This window comes from Babylonia areolata, chromosome 1, assembly GCF_041734735.1.
Source record: "Babylonia areolata isolate BAREFJ2019XMU chromosome 1, ASM4173473v1, whole genome shotgun sequence".
NCBI classification, from domain to species: Eukaryota; Metazoa; Mollusca; class Gastropoda; order Neogastropoda; family Buccinidae; genus Babylonia; species Babylonia areolata.
In genome coordinates this window covers 50,898,710-50,917,875 of record NC_134876.1, presented here as the reverse complement: position 1 = coordinate 50,917,875, position 19,166 = coordinate 50,898,710, and positions in this window count along the sequence as shown.

Sequence of the window (19,166 nt, the reverse complement as noted above, 5' to 3'; positions counted from 1 at the left end):
ATAAACAGACAGACAGACAGACATATAGTGATTGTGCATGTCGGAGAGAGAGAGAGAGAGAGAGAGAGAGAGAGAGATGGTTTATGACACACGACACACACACGCACACAGACACACGAGAGAGAGAGAGAGAGAGAGAGAGAGAGAGAGAGAGATTCTCTCTCTCTCTCTCTCTCTCTCTCACACACACACACACACACACACACACATAAAACATTTGAGGACAACGCCGATTCCCAGACACGGTGAATATGGATTCAATGCTCCGATGGCGCGTAACAGGCCAAGGAATGTTTTATTCGGGTTTTTTTTGCGTGTGTCCTTTTATCATTAATTTTTATCGTGCCTCGAATTACAGCTTGGCCGTGCCCTACATTTTGTCTTCTTCCCTGCGTCACATACGAGTATTATATTACAAATATGGCACAGACACCAGCAGTTCTAACTGTTTGTTTTTTCTTCTTCCAAGCCTCTCATGAGAGTATTGTATAACAGATATGGGCACAGACACCACCAGCAGTTCTAGAAGTTGTCTGAGCAAGGGCGATCAATTGAATGTTTGGTGTGCATAAGGGCCATGTGTAAATTTGTGGGGGGATATGTGAACAGTTAACACTAGCACACTTTTATGGTGAGTTTTGAATTCACGAAGAGTCAAAACCAGTTTTGAAACTGAATGTGAATTCGAAAAATAGATTAGAGACTGACAGCAACACTTGAATTGACCCGAACGTGTCATCGGGAAAACCCGCAACATCAGAAAAAGTCAAGCCACGATATTTTAGTCGCATGGTTCATAGGTGAGGGGAAAAACTGCGGCTTATTGTCCAAATCTTATGGTACTTGATTACCAGAAGACATGAGGAGACTCTTTCAGTGGGGCATGTTTTGATTGAGTGTGCACAGTGACAACAGTGCAAACCGAAGATGATTTTAGGTTGAAAAAAGCAGAGAAGAATTTGTGCTGAAGCAGGTGACAGACAGTCATAGGAGACTGTTGTGTCGACCTGAAGTGGGTAAAGGAGTTGACAGGTAGACACATGTTATGTTGCTCTAGGAGATAGGAAAAATCCCCATCCTTTATCAGCCAGGCACCAATACTGGGATGGAACCATAGACCTTTTTTTTTCTTTTTAGTGTATGTGAGTGTGTGTGGGTGGTGATGGTGGTGGAGGGGAGTATTGATAGGGAGGCGGGGTGGGGAATGCAATGTAAAGCGCTTTGAACAGTACTTCTGGAGAAATGCACTATATAAATCTCCATTATTATTATTATTATTATTATTATTATTATTATTATTGTTAGATATGGCAGAGACACCAGCAGCTGTAAATATTTGATTCTTCTCTCAGCCTGTCGAGAGAGTATTATGTAATAAATATGGGCACAGACACCACCAGCAGTCCTATTTATTGTTCTTCCAAGCCGATCATGAGAGTGTTATGTAATAAACATGGGCACAGACACCCAGCCTCTCATAAGAGTATTATGTAATAGATATGGAACAGAAACCAGCAGTTTTAAGTGTTTGATTGTTGTTCTTCCCAGCCTCTCATTATTATGTAATAAATATGGCACAGACAGCAGCGTTTTAACTGTTTGATGGTTAGCTAATTATACCACATTGTAGCGCAACGCCCAGTCAAGAGCAGGCGCCAAAACAATAATAAAAGTTGTTGCACAAAGATGACGTTCCTTTTCGGATTCTCTGCAATAGGGTCGCTGTTTGTTGTTGTTGTTTTAAAAGGTGTGTGTGTGTGTGTGTGTGTGTGTGTGTGTGTGTGTGTGTGTGTGTGTGTGGTGTGTGTGTGTGTGTGTGTTTGTGTGTGCGTGCGTACGTGTGTGTGTATGTGTGCATGTGTATATGTGTGTGGCGATTTTTTTCTTGCCTGTCTCCAGGACAGCCCTCCCCCCCCTCACCCCCCCCCCCCCCACACACACACGCACCCCTCCGAAAAAGGTTTTGCCGCCTCATGCCGTCCCTTCTCATTCATGACAGAGCTGAAAGCAACTCACACCTCTGCCACTCTTTTCTCCGCCACGTTCCCAGTAAATCCCTGGAAATAACAGTCTGTACATGGCGGACTCGTCATGTTAAGTGCTGGGTAGGCTGTCAAGTTCTCTGGTGGCAGTGTCACCACAGCCACAATGGCTAGGCTACACTGCTTTTCTCCAGCTACATCTTCATGTTGTGTGAAAGGTGTTGAAAGAAAGTGCTGCCTTCGTGCTGTGGCGTGGAAAAAGGACAACGCAAACACAGATTATAGTTGGTCAGTATTTTTGTGTTGTCTGCGGATTTTTTTGATTTTTTTTTTCTGCTTTTATGGTTCAATAATGTATGTATACGAGAATGTGTGCGTTTGTATAAGATTCTAATTTACAGTACATTCTTTAATGTGTCATCACATATGTATCTCATGATGTCCTTCTTATGCCCCGATGCATACGTGAATGTGTGCGCATATAAAAAAATTAAAAAAAAATTCATAGTACATTATTTAATGTGCCATCACATTATGTGTCTCATGATGTCCTTATGATGCTCAGTTGTATGTCTGTACGTATGGAGTTCAAAATTGTTCATACCAACCTGTTCTTCCAATAACATTTCACTTGTAAACTTCCTTTCGGTGCTTATCCGCCTCGCTAAATGGTGTCATTAATGTCAAAGGCTTGAATCGATGCAGCCGGGTTCCGTAGGCTGTCGGCTTCTGATTGGCTGAGAAAGACCACGAGGCCATTTGACAAGCGCCAGTGGCAACGACAATCGAATTAAACATTAACAACAATAACAACAACTAACTAACTAACATACCAAAAAACAACAACAAAAAAACCCCAAACAGTCATGATCTCGATCGACAATTAGGGCATTCTTCTTCCTTGTTTTCAAGTCATTTCTCTTTTCCTTATTTTGTTTTCTTTCTATTTTTGCGTTATTTCTTCTTCTTTTTTTCTTTCTTTCTTTCCTTCTTTTTTTTTCCGCTTTCGCTGTTTCCCCACCACGTTACGACGGCCTCGACAATTGCAATGGAATGATGGAGGGAGGAGAAGAGCAGGAATTGTTTCTTTTTTTTTCCTCTGCTAATCAGCGAAAATGCTCTTGGGAAAATGGGGGAACAAAGCGGAACTTTTCCATTTCCTAGTTCTGACATTTTCATTACATCCACCCGAGTAACGCTGGTTATAAGAAATTTGCCGGTATACTTAACAGCAACACCTGGGGACCAGTAGTCTCTTTACACGTCAATATGTTTGACCTTGTTGCACGTGTTCGCGACATTTGAGAAACTGAAAACCTGCGTTTCAGACGTTCAGACTGAGTCAGCAGGGCACTTCCATGGGTGAGCGTGAATTTGATGACCTTCCAAACTGCAGGGTAGGCAAATAGTTTTAAACAACCTTTTATTTATTTATTTTTTTGTTTGTGTGTTTGTAAGGACAATTTGTTTTCTTATGAAACTGCAGTGTTAGAGTTAGATGTTGAACTTTGAACGAACGTTATATTGATTTGGTAGTTTAAATACAGTTTTTAAGGCAAAAAATAAAGGTCGACTGACTATGTTTAAGCAGAAGTACAAAAATCTTATCATATTCGCCTCCCTCTTGTTTCTTTTTGTTTTTCTCCTTCTTATACACTGTATATGCTCGTGTATGCTTACTTGGAAATGTTTGTGGGTGCTGTGGCACGCACAAGACCCGGGGCAATACATAGCTTATCTTGCATGAGCATTCGGATATATGGTGGTGTGCTGGTAACTTCTCTGCCTAGGAAGCGAGATAATCTGAGCGCACTGGTTCGAATCCCGGATTCGCCAGATCCCCCCCCCCCCCCCCCAACCCCCGTCCCTTCCACTAGACCTTGAGTGGTGGTCTGGACGCTAGTCAATCGGGTGAGACGATTAACCGAGGTCCCGTTTGCAGCATGCACTTAGTGCACCTATTAGAACCCACGGCAACAAAGAAAAAGGTTGTCCGATGCAACATTCTTTAGAATAAAATCCACTACGGTAGGAAAACAAATGAAATTGCAGGCAGGAAAAAAAAAAAAGGTTGGCGCACTCAGTGAAGCGACACGCTCTCCCTGGGTAGAGCAGCCCGAATTTCACACATATAAATCCTACTGTGTCGAAAAGAACAATACGATATATGTGAAATATTCAACATGTATTACAGATAACGAGGAAACAGAGAAGAAAATATGCTAAAAGAAAAAAACAAACAAAAAAAACCCTACACCCACCGGTTTACACTCCTTCAGGTGGATAGTGGTTCCAGATGGTCGGATAGGGGCTTTGAAAACTTAGTGCTCTATACGCTCTATTTGAAGGGCGCTGGCGGTAGCAGTTAGTGACAGTCATGATTTTGTTACACACCCGCCTCTGTCAAGTATATGCTATGCTTTCAGTGGAGCTAAGACACGACACATACAAAAAGACAACAACAAATAAGGCAAAGCGGAATAAAGAAATGAACAATGAAACCAAAACAAAGCTAAGGGGAAAAAAAGAAAGAAGAAAAACGATCGGGGTATTGCATTTTCTAATGGCTGGGTCTAAATAACAAGAAACCAGACAAAAACAACAACAATTTGACAAACAGCAAAATTTGTTGAAAAATAGGAGCAACACTGTTCTGACTTGTAAAGGATTGAAGCATCCTTGTGATTGATTATCAGTATCCTCCATTCAGTGTGGTAAGTTTGTGCAGGGGCTAACAAAACACACATAGATAGATCAATGAATAAATAATAATAATAATAACCAGTATTTAATAGTGCTGAATCTTGTGCAGAGACAAATCGAAGCGATCTCACACCAGTCATTCACACGCATGCGTAACTCGAAACTTGAGAAACTTAAGACAAAGAAGAGGCAGGGGAAGGAGGCTATCTTGGAAAGAGGTGGGTTTTAAGGCCAAACCTGAAAGAGCTGAGTGCGGAGATCTGACGAAGCGAAAGAGGAAGTTCATTCCAAAAGCATGACTCCGGAGAGAGAATGTTTCAAACAATCCCCCCTGCTCCTTCCTTACCAGCAACGGATGTGCGATTTTTATCAGCCATTACGACGGTGATGACCGGCCGTTAAAACACCAAGATTCACACCTAAGGTGTAAAGCCACAGTACAGGGAGTTGGGAATGAGCAGCCTAATGATAATGCCACTGAACAAGCATACTGAAACTGGCTCAGTGCCAAAAACAAAGTCCAAATATCAACAAACAGTAAAGAGTGGTACCTCTGTCCATTCACAATGTACACAACTTCAAGCCAGTGCTGCTTACGCTACCGATTCAGCTAGCAAATAGGTAAATAAAAGGTACATTGGAACAAACCCAGACACTTCCTCAAAAAGGAAGCGCCGGACCTGTCCTTATACCAATCACCTGACATGTGCATACAGCAGCATAGACAGAAGAAGTGTATAAAGACAAATCAGCTTTTATTCAAGACTGGCATAGCCTCTTTAATCCTGAACAAGCCACACAAAACACGGACAATACAGAACAAATACATGGTTGTCTCGATGGTTTTTAAACTCCAAATATGTTTGTTTTCTTTTCGTGAGTTCTATTCACCGTACACTTTTTTTTCTTCCCGTGCTATACGGTAACAGCGTACCTATTGGAGTTTAACGACCTATTGGCGTCTACACCCTTAAGGTCAAGTTTGTTCGGTTGGAGTTGTTTAAGGGTAACAGCGATTTACTTTCACAATTTTATGTTAACTTTTGTTTAAAATCACTCGCATTCCTGGTATATATATATATATATATATATACACATATATATAATATATATATTTATATATATGATAGATATATATTTGTACAACCAAATGTCCAGACTTCTTCTATCTTTTATTATTCTTTCTTTCACTGATTTCGTTTTTACTGCTTATTATTTTTAGCTGTCAAGAGACATAACCACTGACACAGATAGCCCCTATACCCGCTTATCTCCCGTAGCTCAATATTGCACTCGTGGACAATGATTTTCCCATCAGGTTCAGCGGGTGAGCAGCTACGGTATGAGTCCGCCTTTTACCATCACAGTTCTCAGGGCCATTCCACGCTCAACAATTATTTCTTTTCCTGGAACCTTCGACCGATGCACATGCTGCCAAATACTGCAGAGGGTCAATGCACTTTTTACTCACCTCTTTGTGGTGCTAAAAAAAAATGGAATGTTGAGTGGATAAACGTGTCGTAATTTCCGGCGCACATTGACGTAAATAAATGCCTTATGATGTTCACTCATACGATTAGATAAAGATTCCGGGTTAGACTTGTGCGGTGCACACACACAAACACCACATGCACACACACACACACACACACACACACACACACATGCATACACACACGCATACGCACGCTCACACACACACACACACACACACACACTCACACACACACATACGCACGCACACACACACACACACGCACACACACACACACACACACACACAAATATATATATATATACAGAGAGAGAGAGAGAGAGAGAGAGAGAGAGAGAGAGAGAGAGAGAGAGAGAGAACTCCGCGCGCACAACTGGGGAAAACAGAGAGAAGGGAAAGAAAGATTCTTTTTATTCCAAAGCTCCAAAGTTCCATATTCTTTCTGGACGTAATGGCCATTTACGGCTGACGGGATCTGTTTCAGCACAGTCCACTCTGTCTCCAATGAATCTGGATGTTTTAATACCATATTTTCACCCTCCAAATATAACATTTACACACTGACGATAGCACTGATGAAGTATTGTCTTGATCTTGATGAAGCATGTCAGTCTTATTCGGTCATCAGTTTTACTGGTTTTTTTATTTATTTGTTATTGTTTTTTCTGAGATTTGTACCTTGATCAGGGTTGCCTTAATTTTTTTTCAGTTTTTTTTTTAATATTTATTTGTTGTTGGTTTTTTTTCTGAGACACGTACCTTGATCAGGGTTGCCTTAAATTGTAGACCACTACCTGTTCACATTCATCCAGACTGTGCTTGGTTGGGGTTCGATTCTCAGAGGGCCCCTTTGGAGTTGTGGGTCCGACAAAGAATGGTAGTTCCCCTCAGACTTGTCAGTTAAATCGTAAATCCTCAGGTACTACGGTTGCAGCACACAGCGGCTTCAGAGCAGTCAGATCAATCAGATCAATACGGAATGAACGGTCGTAGCCACGTGCCAGGACAGTTAAAGGGCTACACAGAGTACGCTGCTTGCACAGAGCGCGGGGAAAAAAAACAAAAAAACAGTTAGGTTTACACAGCGTTCGTAGATGAGTCCAAGCACCGGTTTGACTCCGCAAGATTCGGCCTAGAGACGTTCTCTTTGGATCAATTCAGGACAGGCTTTTATTTAAACTAAAGCAATGTTTGTTTGTTTGGGTTTTTTTCATCAAAACGACCTTGTTTAAGAAAAAAAAAGGGTTGACATGTAATAAAATGCACGTTTTCGAAAATCAAAACAAACCTCGACGTATTTGAGGGCAGAACTAGAACGACTTCATCCCATGTACCCAACTCCCACACCCCTGGAGAAATTTCCCCCAAAAAATCCACAGGAGTTATTATGGGCCGAGTAATTCTACCTTAGAATGACGACTCCCCGTGTAGTTACTTTGCGCTGAGTCCGGGACTCCTATGAGTAGACGACTGCCCCCGATTCTTCTTCTTTTTCTTCATCAGATCACTAATATACTGTTTTGTGCTATCTAGTCAATTTGAGAAAACAAAGTCAAGGGCTGGAGTCTCCCCGGGAAAACACACGAGTGGACTCATTCCAAGCCTTCCCTAGACTGACTCCATGGTGTTAACTTGACAGAGGGGGGTGAGGGAGGCGGGTAGGGGTATTTATGGGGCTTCACACTGGGCTGATGAACATCTTTGTCAAGGGTTGGTATCCGTATCAGTGTCAGTAGCTCAAGGAGGCGTCACCTCGTTCGGACAAATCCATATACGCTACACCACATCTGCCAAGCAGATGTCTGACCAGCAGCGTAACCTAACGCGCTTAGTCAGGCCTTGAGAAAAAATAAAATAAAATAAATGAATAAAAAAATAATAATAATAAAATGATAAAATAAAATAAAATGACAAAACAAAACAAACATGCAATAAATAAATAGATAAATAAATAAATAAAATAAAATAAAAAGAAATAAGGAAATGAATAAATAAATAGTTGATAAAGGGTTGGTGAACTCTTTTCCAACATGATGATGTGCGATGTTACGCCTAATTTCCTGCACGCTTACATTCAGACAGCTTGGAGTTTCAGGAAGGTAACCGTGCACGTCGTCAGAAACGTGACTAATGGCTTCATATATAATGAAACGGACACAGGAACTGACTTACACGAGTGAAAAGTGGTATCTGACTACAGCGAGAAACAAAACTTGGAAAAAGAAACTAACAAAAACAGAACAAAACAAACTAACAACTGTAAGATACCGCATGTCATATGTTTTTTCTGGTCTTATTTCGTTGTGCAGTTCCCAGAACAGGGCTTGTTTCATCGCATCGTTCTTGTTTGTTGTTTGTTTCATTGATTTTTTTTTCTTAATCACATGACAGAGGTTTAAATGTTAAAACAGTCTACAGACGGTTAAGTGTGATCTACGAGAACTACTGCGATAGCTGAAAGCTATCGACATCGACAAGCCTTGCAGCCCTGAGGGGCATGCAATGTGGGGTGTTTTGAAGTACGCCATGGAAATTATTCTGTCGAACATGTTTAAATGTCCGTTGAAAACCTATGGAGTTTCCGTTATGTAGATAATGTTATCTGTTTGAAATATATTCAGGCGTTGCATAACTAGTTAGTTTAACAAATTCAATTTGTTCTATTGAAACGGGCAAATTATGTGATGTGGGCCATTTCCTGTGTTCAATATAGAAATGGTCGAAGAAAAAAAAATACGAATGACATAATGAAAATGAATGTGGAAATGATGCATTCGGTTTTTATCTTACGAGATTCGACATCAGTTTGCGTAAACTGATTATACAACCAAAATATATTTAGATAATAATAATGATAATAATAATAATGATGATGATGATGATGATGATAATAGTAAAGTGTTGCTGGATCTTTTTGCCAGATTTCTGATTAAAACATGGAAAGAAGACATGGCAATAGCACAAACAACAACCCCCAAAAAGAGGCAGAAAAAAAGAGTCAAAATGTGTCAGACAGGTGCTGAATTTTGGAACACGTAGAGGGGGAGGTGTGTGTGAGGGGGTTGAGGGATAGGGGGGGGGGGAGGGGGTAGGGGTGGCGTGTGCGTGTGCGTGTGTGTATGTGTGTGTGTATGTGCGTGCGTGTGTGTGTGTGTGTGTGTGTGTGTGTGTGTGTGTGTGTGTCTGCATGTGTCTGTCTGTTGAGGAAAAGATACCATGGGACAGGGCGTGGTAGCTGCATTATAATCCATTAGTTTTCAAACAGTTCAGCGGCACGTGAGACGTTCCATACACATGCAAGGTCACACACACACACACACACACACACACACACACACACACACACACACACACACACACACACACACACACACACATGTGCACTTTTTTTGCATGTATCAAGCGTTCCCCTTTATATAGGTGATGGATCAAAATGGGGGGAAAAAATGGATAGATTGTCAGCAGATGATAAGTGCTACTCTTTCACATATAACGCGGGCAGGTGAGAAGTGTTGCTCATTCTCATGTATAATCTTAAAATATTCACTGAAATTGTCCATGAAAACCGAATATTCAGACAAAGAACTTGGAAGAATACTACTTTGAATACATTTAGAAACAATGTATTAATCGAAAACTGACATGTTATATTAAAGAAAATCAAAACAAAAAAAAAGAAAAAGAAAACAACAACAACAACAACAAAAAGAGAAGGGATATTTTTTTTTTCCAATGAAGAAGGCGTGTGAAAGCACCCCCCCGAAAAAAAAGGGAAAAAATCGAAGAAAAAACCCAACACATTCTGGTGCTCCATGACCTACATGCAACTGAGGCCACAGAAAAAGTGCTGTTCATTCACATGCACTACCTGTTTACTTGTTCTTTGGTTTTTGTTGTTTTGTTTGTTTTTTTCTTTTTTTCATCATAGTTAGTCAAAACGAGCAAAACTAAATCAACCCAGAAAGATGCAGCTGATAGACATCAAAGTTATCTGGTAGCAGCAGAACAACAACAACAACAAAAAAAATGATGAAGACAAACCACGCGAAGAGCTGCTCTCGTTAATCAACTAATCTATTATTTTATCAAAGAGTTGCAACTCGCTTACCACCAGAACTGCTTTATTCTCTCTAAACAGCGTCCAGTGACAAATCTGTCTTCCACCCTTGTTAAAAGAAATTAAATCATTTGTATTTGTATATGTATTTCTTTTTATTATCACAACATATTTTTCCGTGTGAAATTCGGGCTGCTCTCCATAGGGAGAGCGCGTCGCTACACTACAGCGCCACCCATTTTTTTGTAATTTTTCCTGCGTGCGGCTTTATTTGTTTTTCCTATCGAAGTAGATTTTTCTACATAATTTTGCCAGGAACAACCCTTTTGTTGCCGTGGGTTCTTTTACGTGCGCTAAGTGCATGCTGCACACGGGACCTCGATTTATCATCTCATCCGAATGACTAGCGTTCAATCCACCACTTAAGGTCTAGTGGAGGGGGAGAAAATAATTTTATCGGCGGCTGAGCCGTGATTCAAACCAGCGCGCTCAGATTCTCTCGCTTTCTGGGCGGACGCGTTACCTCTAGGCCATCACTCCAATCACGGAGCATCATTTCTCCTTTTTTTTTTTCTCAAGTACTCTTCCCGATGCTCTTATATATGCTCCTATATGCCTTCTTTATCAGTGTTCTTGGTCCTTAATTCTATACTGTTACAATGAATACACATGAATTCATCTGTGTGTCTTGTTGGTGTTTTCGGAAGATGGATATATCATCCTTTAAAGTTTCATGTACGAAGATTATAATGTTATATATGTATTTCTTTAATGACCTGGTGCAACAGCGAGTGTTTAACCCTTTCACCGCCAAGCTCGCATTTATGCACAGATGACCATTCATTAGACTATTATTCATGAACCAAATGCTCTTAATGTTCGGTGGTAGGATAGGCCATATTTTCAAAACATCGCAGAGGAAATCCCCAGCCATTCTTAGCCACTGTCTTTTCTGTGTTTATACCACAAAGGAGTTTGTACTCTAAATTTACTGGCGGTTAAAGGGTTAAAAGCACGTTAAACACAGAAAACTAACTTTTTTATTCTTTCGTCCTTTGCCAAGCATTTCCACATCATCTCAGTCCGAGCTTACTTATCGACAACACAATTTCCATACTATTACCAATAAATAAGCTAGTTTTCTCTCTTCTGTGTTTCCTTTTAACGCCCGATTCCAGCCAGGACAACTAATTCTAAATGCCTTTGCCGTGAATAACCACGCTGTTTGTGTCACGTCCTGGAATGTCTATTGTCTGTGGCTCCTGGACTATCTTTTGTCTGTCTAACGTCTGCTGCAATCACTTTGATGTTGCTTGTTAACGGTCAGCCAGAAACAATTTAGTTTCGGTGGAATGGCTTTGTACGACTGGGATGGCATGGCCTGATTGTTGGTTAATCACCAGAGTTGCGTAATCCTTTTCTTCATTTTATTTTACGATTGCAAGTTGATGACGATATCAAAAGCTGTAATTGTGAAAGGCTGACTGCGGCTAAATTTATTGTCAGAGCGAACAGTTGAGGAAGAGGTGTACGTAAAGAATGATAGAGCACAAAGTTCACACACACACACACATAATGGTGTGTGTGTGTGTGTGTGTGTGTGTGTGTGTGTGTGTGTGTGTGTGTGTGTGTGTGTGTGTGTGTGTGTGTGTGTGTGTGTGTGTGTGTGTGTGTGTGTGTGTGTGTGTGTGTGTGTGTGTGTGTGTGTGTGTGTGTGTGTGTGTGTAATGTGGAGACTTTATCTCACGTCAAGAGTACAATGTTTAGATATTTTCTGAAAAAAAACAAACAAACAAAAACGAAACCCTGAAAATCCACTTCCATAATCAAAAGCAACAAGGACGAGTGCAGTGACAGTTGCAGCGCAGTTGTGCAATTTTCTTGCACTTGTGCAAAGAGCTAAAGATTCGACTTCTGTTTTAAGTAATCGTACATGTCGTGATTGATAAAGAGCTACATTTCAAACATTGTAATATTTTTTTCATCCCGAATGAATTTCACGTTACTGAATATTGCCGTGCATGTTTGACATGTACCGCAGACGCTGCAGTTATGTTACGTAAAAGTGTTCCCGACCATGTTATGCGATGCGAAATTCACGAGAAATGCGCTGAAACGTGAGATAGTTCAACTGATGACAACTGAATGCAACACCATCAGTAACACTACCCAGATATCTGTTGACGATATCCAAACGGATATAAAAGGGTCATACAAAAAGACATGCATCCAAGCCAGAGTGTGGATCAATGGATTCGCTTTAACGAAGCCATTTTCAACAGAAGGACGGGGAGGGGGAGCGTGGCACTCGGTTAGACGGGGTCCACATGGGAACATCCTAGTCTCCAAGCCACTGGGAATGCTGGAGAACACCATCCTCCGGGTGACTAACATGTGAATATCACAAGGGCAACGCATGCCAAAAGACCTTCCGCAATTACCTTCAAAAGTCTTATTGTTTCGATCTTTTACTTCTCTGTACTGCAAAGATTTCACTCGAATCGTGCGATTCCGGTGAATGTAAATGTAAAATCTATTGTGCAGTTTGACAAGCGCTCTCGTTTCCTGAATGTAATTAAAAGCAACGATGTGTCCATCATGTCAACGCTGCGTTATCCTTATATTAAGAATAACTACGTAAGTCGGCCAGTGTGCTAATGTCTCCACCGTTGGAAAACAAAGATTCATTCATTCATTCATTTACAAATAAATAACACGATACATTGTCTGTTTATATGGAATGTCATCATTCCAGCACTGCAAAACCATAGGACCAGTCGGAATATGCTCACCGCGTTTAGCTGGAAATTGATGCCAGAGTCTCTGGGACACCCCCAAGATTCCACTACCAAGTGCAATTAATCAGTCTTTCCAGCTTCCGCGATAGGAATGGAAAGTGGAATAACATCCCCTCAAAAGACACTGGTCACACTGAATTACTGATACAGTCCGTAAGACAACTGTACGCTGAATGTATTAACTCTTTCCATACGAACGGCGAAAGAGACGACGTTAACAGCGTTTCACCCCAATTACCATCATCAAAATATTGCAAGCGGAAGGCTCTTATACTGAAGACGTGAATGTTGACAAAGAATACCACAATTCTGACGACGGAAGCTAAAGGTTGGGTCATTCAGACACCCACTGGACATCCGAGGGGTCTGTGTAGAGGAGAAGAGAAGACTGGCCGTACTGAGTGAGTTAAAGCGATCGGGGCCGCGTGCATCATTGACTGTCCTAAGCACGTTGGAAATCGTGTTCTTGTCTCGAGTGGGGTGTGTGTGTGTGTGGGGCGGGGTGGGGTGGGGGGGGGGGGCAGCAGCATGGGTAGGAGGAGGGGAGGGGGGGAGGGAGGGGGTTTTACATTACAGTCAGATCCATCTGAGTATTTGACTGTGGTTCAAATTAATGCTGATGGATGGAATAAAACTGTAACTTAAGGGTTTGCACTGTGAGTTTGAGTGGGTTTTACTGTTTGCACACATTCATCCGTGATTCTCTTATTAGCGTCGCGCGACTCACTGATTTTACATTAAAACCTCTTAGTGCGCATCAGTAGGGGTACGTTTTTGCTTAACACGGTCAGACAGCTGGTGGCTGAGTGAAGATGTGCTTCAGCCAAATCCCTCACGAGCACAAGGCACGGTTAGGTCGTACTGAACACAGGGGAAAGTTAGCAGTTAGCAGAATGGTTAAGACGCTGATCTACCTGTGACCAAGCGCTATGCTTTCTCCAATACTTGCCTCATGCACAAGCTGTATTAGCTTGCCTCACGCACAAGCTGTATTAGCAGACAACAGTTTTCCTTCCTTACCCGCGCCCAGGATTGTGTGACGTCACTGACTGGCCTCTATAATTATGTTCCTGGCCTGTGCGTGGGATCTTGTCTATCCTTCAATTAATCATATTTAGTTAAGTCTTTTGTGCCGTACCCTTGAGTAACCACTCGGTACACGGCCACATACCAATGCAGTTTCCGTGAGGGTCTGGGTTCGAATCCTGGTCTCGCCCCTTCTCATAAGTTCGACTGAAAGTTAATGAGTGTCTGGTCGTTCGGATGAGACCGTAAACCAAGGTGGTGCTCTGAAAAGGAACTCATGTTAATATAAGTATTGTCTTCTGGGAATAAAATGAAAGATATAGGAGAAATCCAATCTGTCAGGTACGTAAATATGTATGCATATATCCAGGCGTGATAAATCGCGGTGGGTTGCACTGCTGATAGGCAGCAGATGTGGTGTAGCGTATAGGTTTGCCAGGACTTAATGACGCCTCGTTGAAAAAGTGAAACAGAACATTTAGCCTAAGAAATATTCATGTTTAGGATACACATCGTTGTTGCTTTTCCTGGTTGGCTGCTCAAAGGGGTGGCACATGTATACAGTATTTATTCTGGTTACATTTCTTTTCTGCGAAAAAAAAAAAAAAAATCAGCGGCGACAAAAAACCAATAGGTATATGGGACACAGAAATAACAGCTATGAAACAAACTTAGTAAAATTGTACAATATCGTCAAGTCAGGAAACAGACTTTAGCGCGAGCATAACAGAAGTTGATTATCAGCGTTCGTTATGCTTGGTCTGCTTAAAATGGACATGGTCAGTCTTAGGGTATTTGTCAACCAGCTCCTGTTTTTATAAGTAAAGGGAGGTAAATTTTATAAGATTATTTGTCTCCTCGAGAGTGGTGTACATTTATTCACCTATCTATCTATCTATCTGTCTGTCTGTCTGTCTGTCTGTCTGTCTGTCTATTTATTTGTTTATTCTTCAATATCTGACAATTCTACTGCTGTCAGAAACAACCGTGCCCTATCTCGTGGTCAAATTCATGTGGTACACGCTCGCATACGCACTCAAACACAGGCAAGACTCGCGCAACCACACACCTCCACCCACACACACATACACACACATCTTCCCCATATCCAACACTCACACTCATATCCATCGTTCCCCATAATAATTATGATTATTACACACACACACACACACACACACACACACACACACATATATATATATATATATATATACGCACGCGCGCACCCTACTCCCAGCTCCTCCCTCCCTCCCTCCCCACCACCCCCCATATTTTTTTATGTAAACGCATAGTATATGTTTAATAGACAGTTCATAGGATACAAAAAAAAAAAAGAAAAAAAAAAGAACTAACTAATATAATGGCTGTGCAAATCGAATAAACAATTTATTTCTATTCCAAGTATTCCATTTAGAACTATTAACAATTTTATTTTAAACTTACCGTTGCTTTCTTCACTGTTACGAATTTGTATGGAAGAGATGAATAGCAGACACCTGGGCTTTTTTCCATGCTGTTTGCAAATGAACATTGTTCTGTGTCGAATATTTACTTATTTCGGTATATCTAATGTAGATATGTCTGATGTATGTGTTTCTGTCAAAGGGGAGAGAGAGAGAGAGAGAGAGAGAGAGAGAGAGAGAGAGAGAGAGAGAGAGAGAGAGGAAGGGGGAAGGAAGGCAGATAGCAAGACAGAGAGGAGAGGGAGCTGTCTGTTGCTCTGGTGTCGGGTCGATATTTCTCTCCCATGCGTGGTGTGTGTGTGTGTGTGTGTGTGTGTGTGTGTGTGAGTTGTGTGTGTGTGTGTGTGTGTGTGTGTGTGTGTGTGTGTGTGCGTGTGTGTGTGTGTGTGTGTGTGGAGAGAGAGAGAGAGAGAGAGAGAGAGAGGCGGGGGGAGGGGGTGGGGGCGGGGGGGAGGGAGGGGGGCTGGGGGATGTTCAAGTGGTGGTAACGAAGTTAGTTGTCTTTTTCTTTGCCTTGTTTGTTGGCACAAACCGATTTTATTAGCCTCGTTTTACGTGACAAATGTAACAGATAAAAGTGTTTGTTTGTGTATATGCGTGCATGCGGGCATGCGTGCGTGCGTGTGTATGTGTGTGTGTTTGTGTGTGTGTGTGTGTGTGATGTCATTTCTGTAACAACAGAAGAACATGTTACCTGACCGTAACTGTCTCTTTCCTCAGTTTGCACTTTCGCCCGAAAATGAATTGTTCAAACCAGTGGTGTATATATATATATATATTACTTTGTAGATCCAAATAAAGGTTGCTATACACAATGCTTTTTCCCTGTCTCAGTACCTGTTTTGCCGGACAATGCCTGGGCTGCATAACAGCTGAAATGGCCGCTGATAGCATACATGCATGTTGATCTCCCTTGGATGTTTTGGATGCTGAAGCAAACAGAACAATGTTTGACTCACTTGTGTAAACAAAGTGAGTCTATGTTTTAACCCGGTGTTCGGTTGTGTGTGGTGTGTGTGTGTGTGTGTGTGTGTGTGTGTGTGTGTGTGTGTGTTTGTCTGTCTGTCTGTCTGTCTGTCTGTGTCTGTGTCTGTGTGTCCGTGGTAAACTTTAACATTGACATTTTCTCTGCAAATACTTTGTCAGTTGACACCAAATGAGGCATAAAAATAGGAAAAATTCAGTTCTTTCCAGTCATCTTGTTTAAAACAATATTGCACCTCTGGGATGGGCACAAAAAATAAAAAAATGAAGCCTAATTATATGCAAACTGCATTTACTGTTACATTTATATTTTTTTGTATTCTCTAAACTTGGCACTTTGATCTGCTATTCTGACCCAACAACAAGAGCAGTCATTATTTTCATTTTTTGTTCAAACAGGAACTTCTTTTGCTAAGCATGGAAGTTTTATTTATTTTGCAAACGTTTTGTTGCAGATAGTAAAAAAGGAAAATTACTCTGTAATTAATGCTAGGGGACTTAATTTGCTTTAAACTGTTCTCATCTTAAACATTACATTTTGAAATTATACTAAATACATAAAAAGCTTTGATTTTTTTTAAGTGTATCACAAGTGAGTCTTGAAGGCCTTGCATCTCTTGTTTTTGTTGTTGCTGTTGTTTATTCGTAAGTGACTGTTACATTTCTATCTCCCCCCCTCTTTCTGATAAAAAAAGAAAATCTTAGTACTTCCATTTATAGACAACTTTCATAATTTGTTGGATTCATCTCTCAGTGTGATTAAGAACACCGTAAATTGGAAGCTGTGAAGTGATGTTTTTGGCGGGGGAATAATTCTATGCCATTGCCGAGAACATGTGGCCGAAACTGCTAATTTATCGGGCATGCTAATGGCTCTGTTTCTCAAAGAAAATTGTAATGACTTTTACAGTTCTGCATTTGTATTATTCAAACCGCCCACCAGCCAACACGCCCCATGCCTTACCCTTTGATTTTTTTTTTTTGTTTTTTTTGTTGTTTTTTTGTAAAGTCGTTTTTTGATGTTGAAATTTCTATTTATCAACACTTGTTCTCCTCCATTATCGCGTACTGTGTAATTATAGTAATTCAATCAACCGGTGATCTCTTTGGAGGTGTAAGTGAAAACATTAAATTGCATGCCACCAGCTTCAATAGCCGTTTGCCTGACAATGCTCAGGTCAAATAGCACAGTTAACAGGCTGAACACTTATATCCTGAACATGATATGTTGATTCCCATTGCATCCGTTTGGATCCTCAAGCATAAAGAGCAACATTTAATAGTGTGTTCGTTATTTGTTGGTTTCGGTTACATTTTTTTTTTCTTTTTTTGTTTCTATCAGCAATTGACTTCTTTGTGTTTTGGGGTATTTTTTGTTGTTGTTGTTGTTGCTTTTTTTTCTTTCTTTTTTAACCTAGCTTCACTATATGTATCACTGTTCATGATCGATCTTTTTTTGATACTTGCTTTTAATGGCAGATGATTGTTTACCTTCACTGTCACGTTGTCTTTCTCATTATAATGTATTTCCCCGGTTTTGTAAATGAATGCACCCCCCCCCCCCCACACACACACACACACACACACACACACACACACACACACACACCCACACACACACACACATACACAAACCCATATACACACACACCATGGCTTAAAAAAGGGGGGGGGAAAGCGAGAACGACTTGTCTTGCACAACGAAACTTGGTGGCTAAACCCAGCTTTATTCAGCAACACAAGTGCGGTCAAAAGAAGAGATGAAAATGAAAATAGAAAAGAAAGAAAGAAAAAAAAAAAGAAAGAAAATCGCGAACAACAAACAATGTAAGATCTCTTTCTCACTTTAACCAGATGTCCTCAAACTCAACGTTGCGTCGAGTAGATGTTGCATGTACTTATGCGCCTTTGAAATGCAAAACATCTCTCTTTCCGTTGATTTTATTTTTCTTCTATTACCAACGATTGAAATGTATTTGGGGAGAAACTAACCATAACCATAATTTGGTAATACATTATACATGAGCAAATTATAAATCAAGATCACAGTCACTAAAAACTGCCATGAATTATTAAAATGATATATTTCAGAAAGGCTACCGTGATCATAATGTGATGTGGAGAGAGTACCCATGATCCGGATGGGTTTAGAAGAAAATATTTATATTACAGTGTATATAAGATTCGTTATCAGACTAATTATGTCAGAACACAGAAAAGAGGAACAACTATTCGTGAGAATTAGTACTCATCCATGAACAAAATGTGTCTGGTGATTATCTAATCCTTAATGGTCATGACAATGTGAACTACCCATGATCAATATATATTTGAAAGTAACTATTCATCATAATGAAAAGTGTATGGGAGAAAATATCATCCGTAATTAGAATGTGTTAAGGAGAAACTATCTTTGGATATAATGTGTTTAGGAGACGTTATGCATGATCAGAGAGTATATCGATGAGAAATTACCCATGATCAGAATGTGTTAAGGAGTAACTACTCAGAATCATAATGTGTTTATAAAAACCATCACCAATGATCAGAATGTGTTCGATGATTAATTAGCGATAACCAGAATGTGCTCCGAGGTGTAAAACTACCTGTGATGAAAAAAAAAGTATGAAAATAACCATGGAAGATGATCAAAAT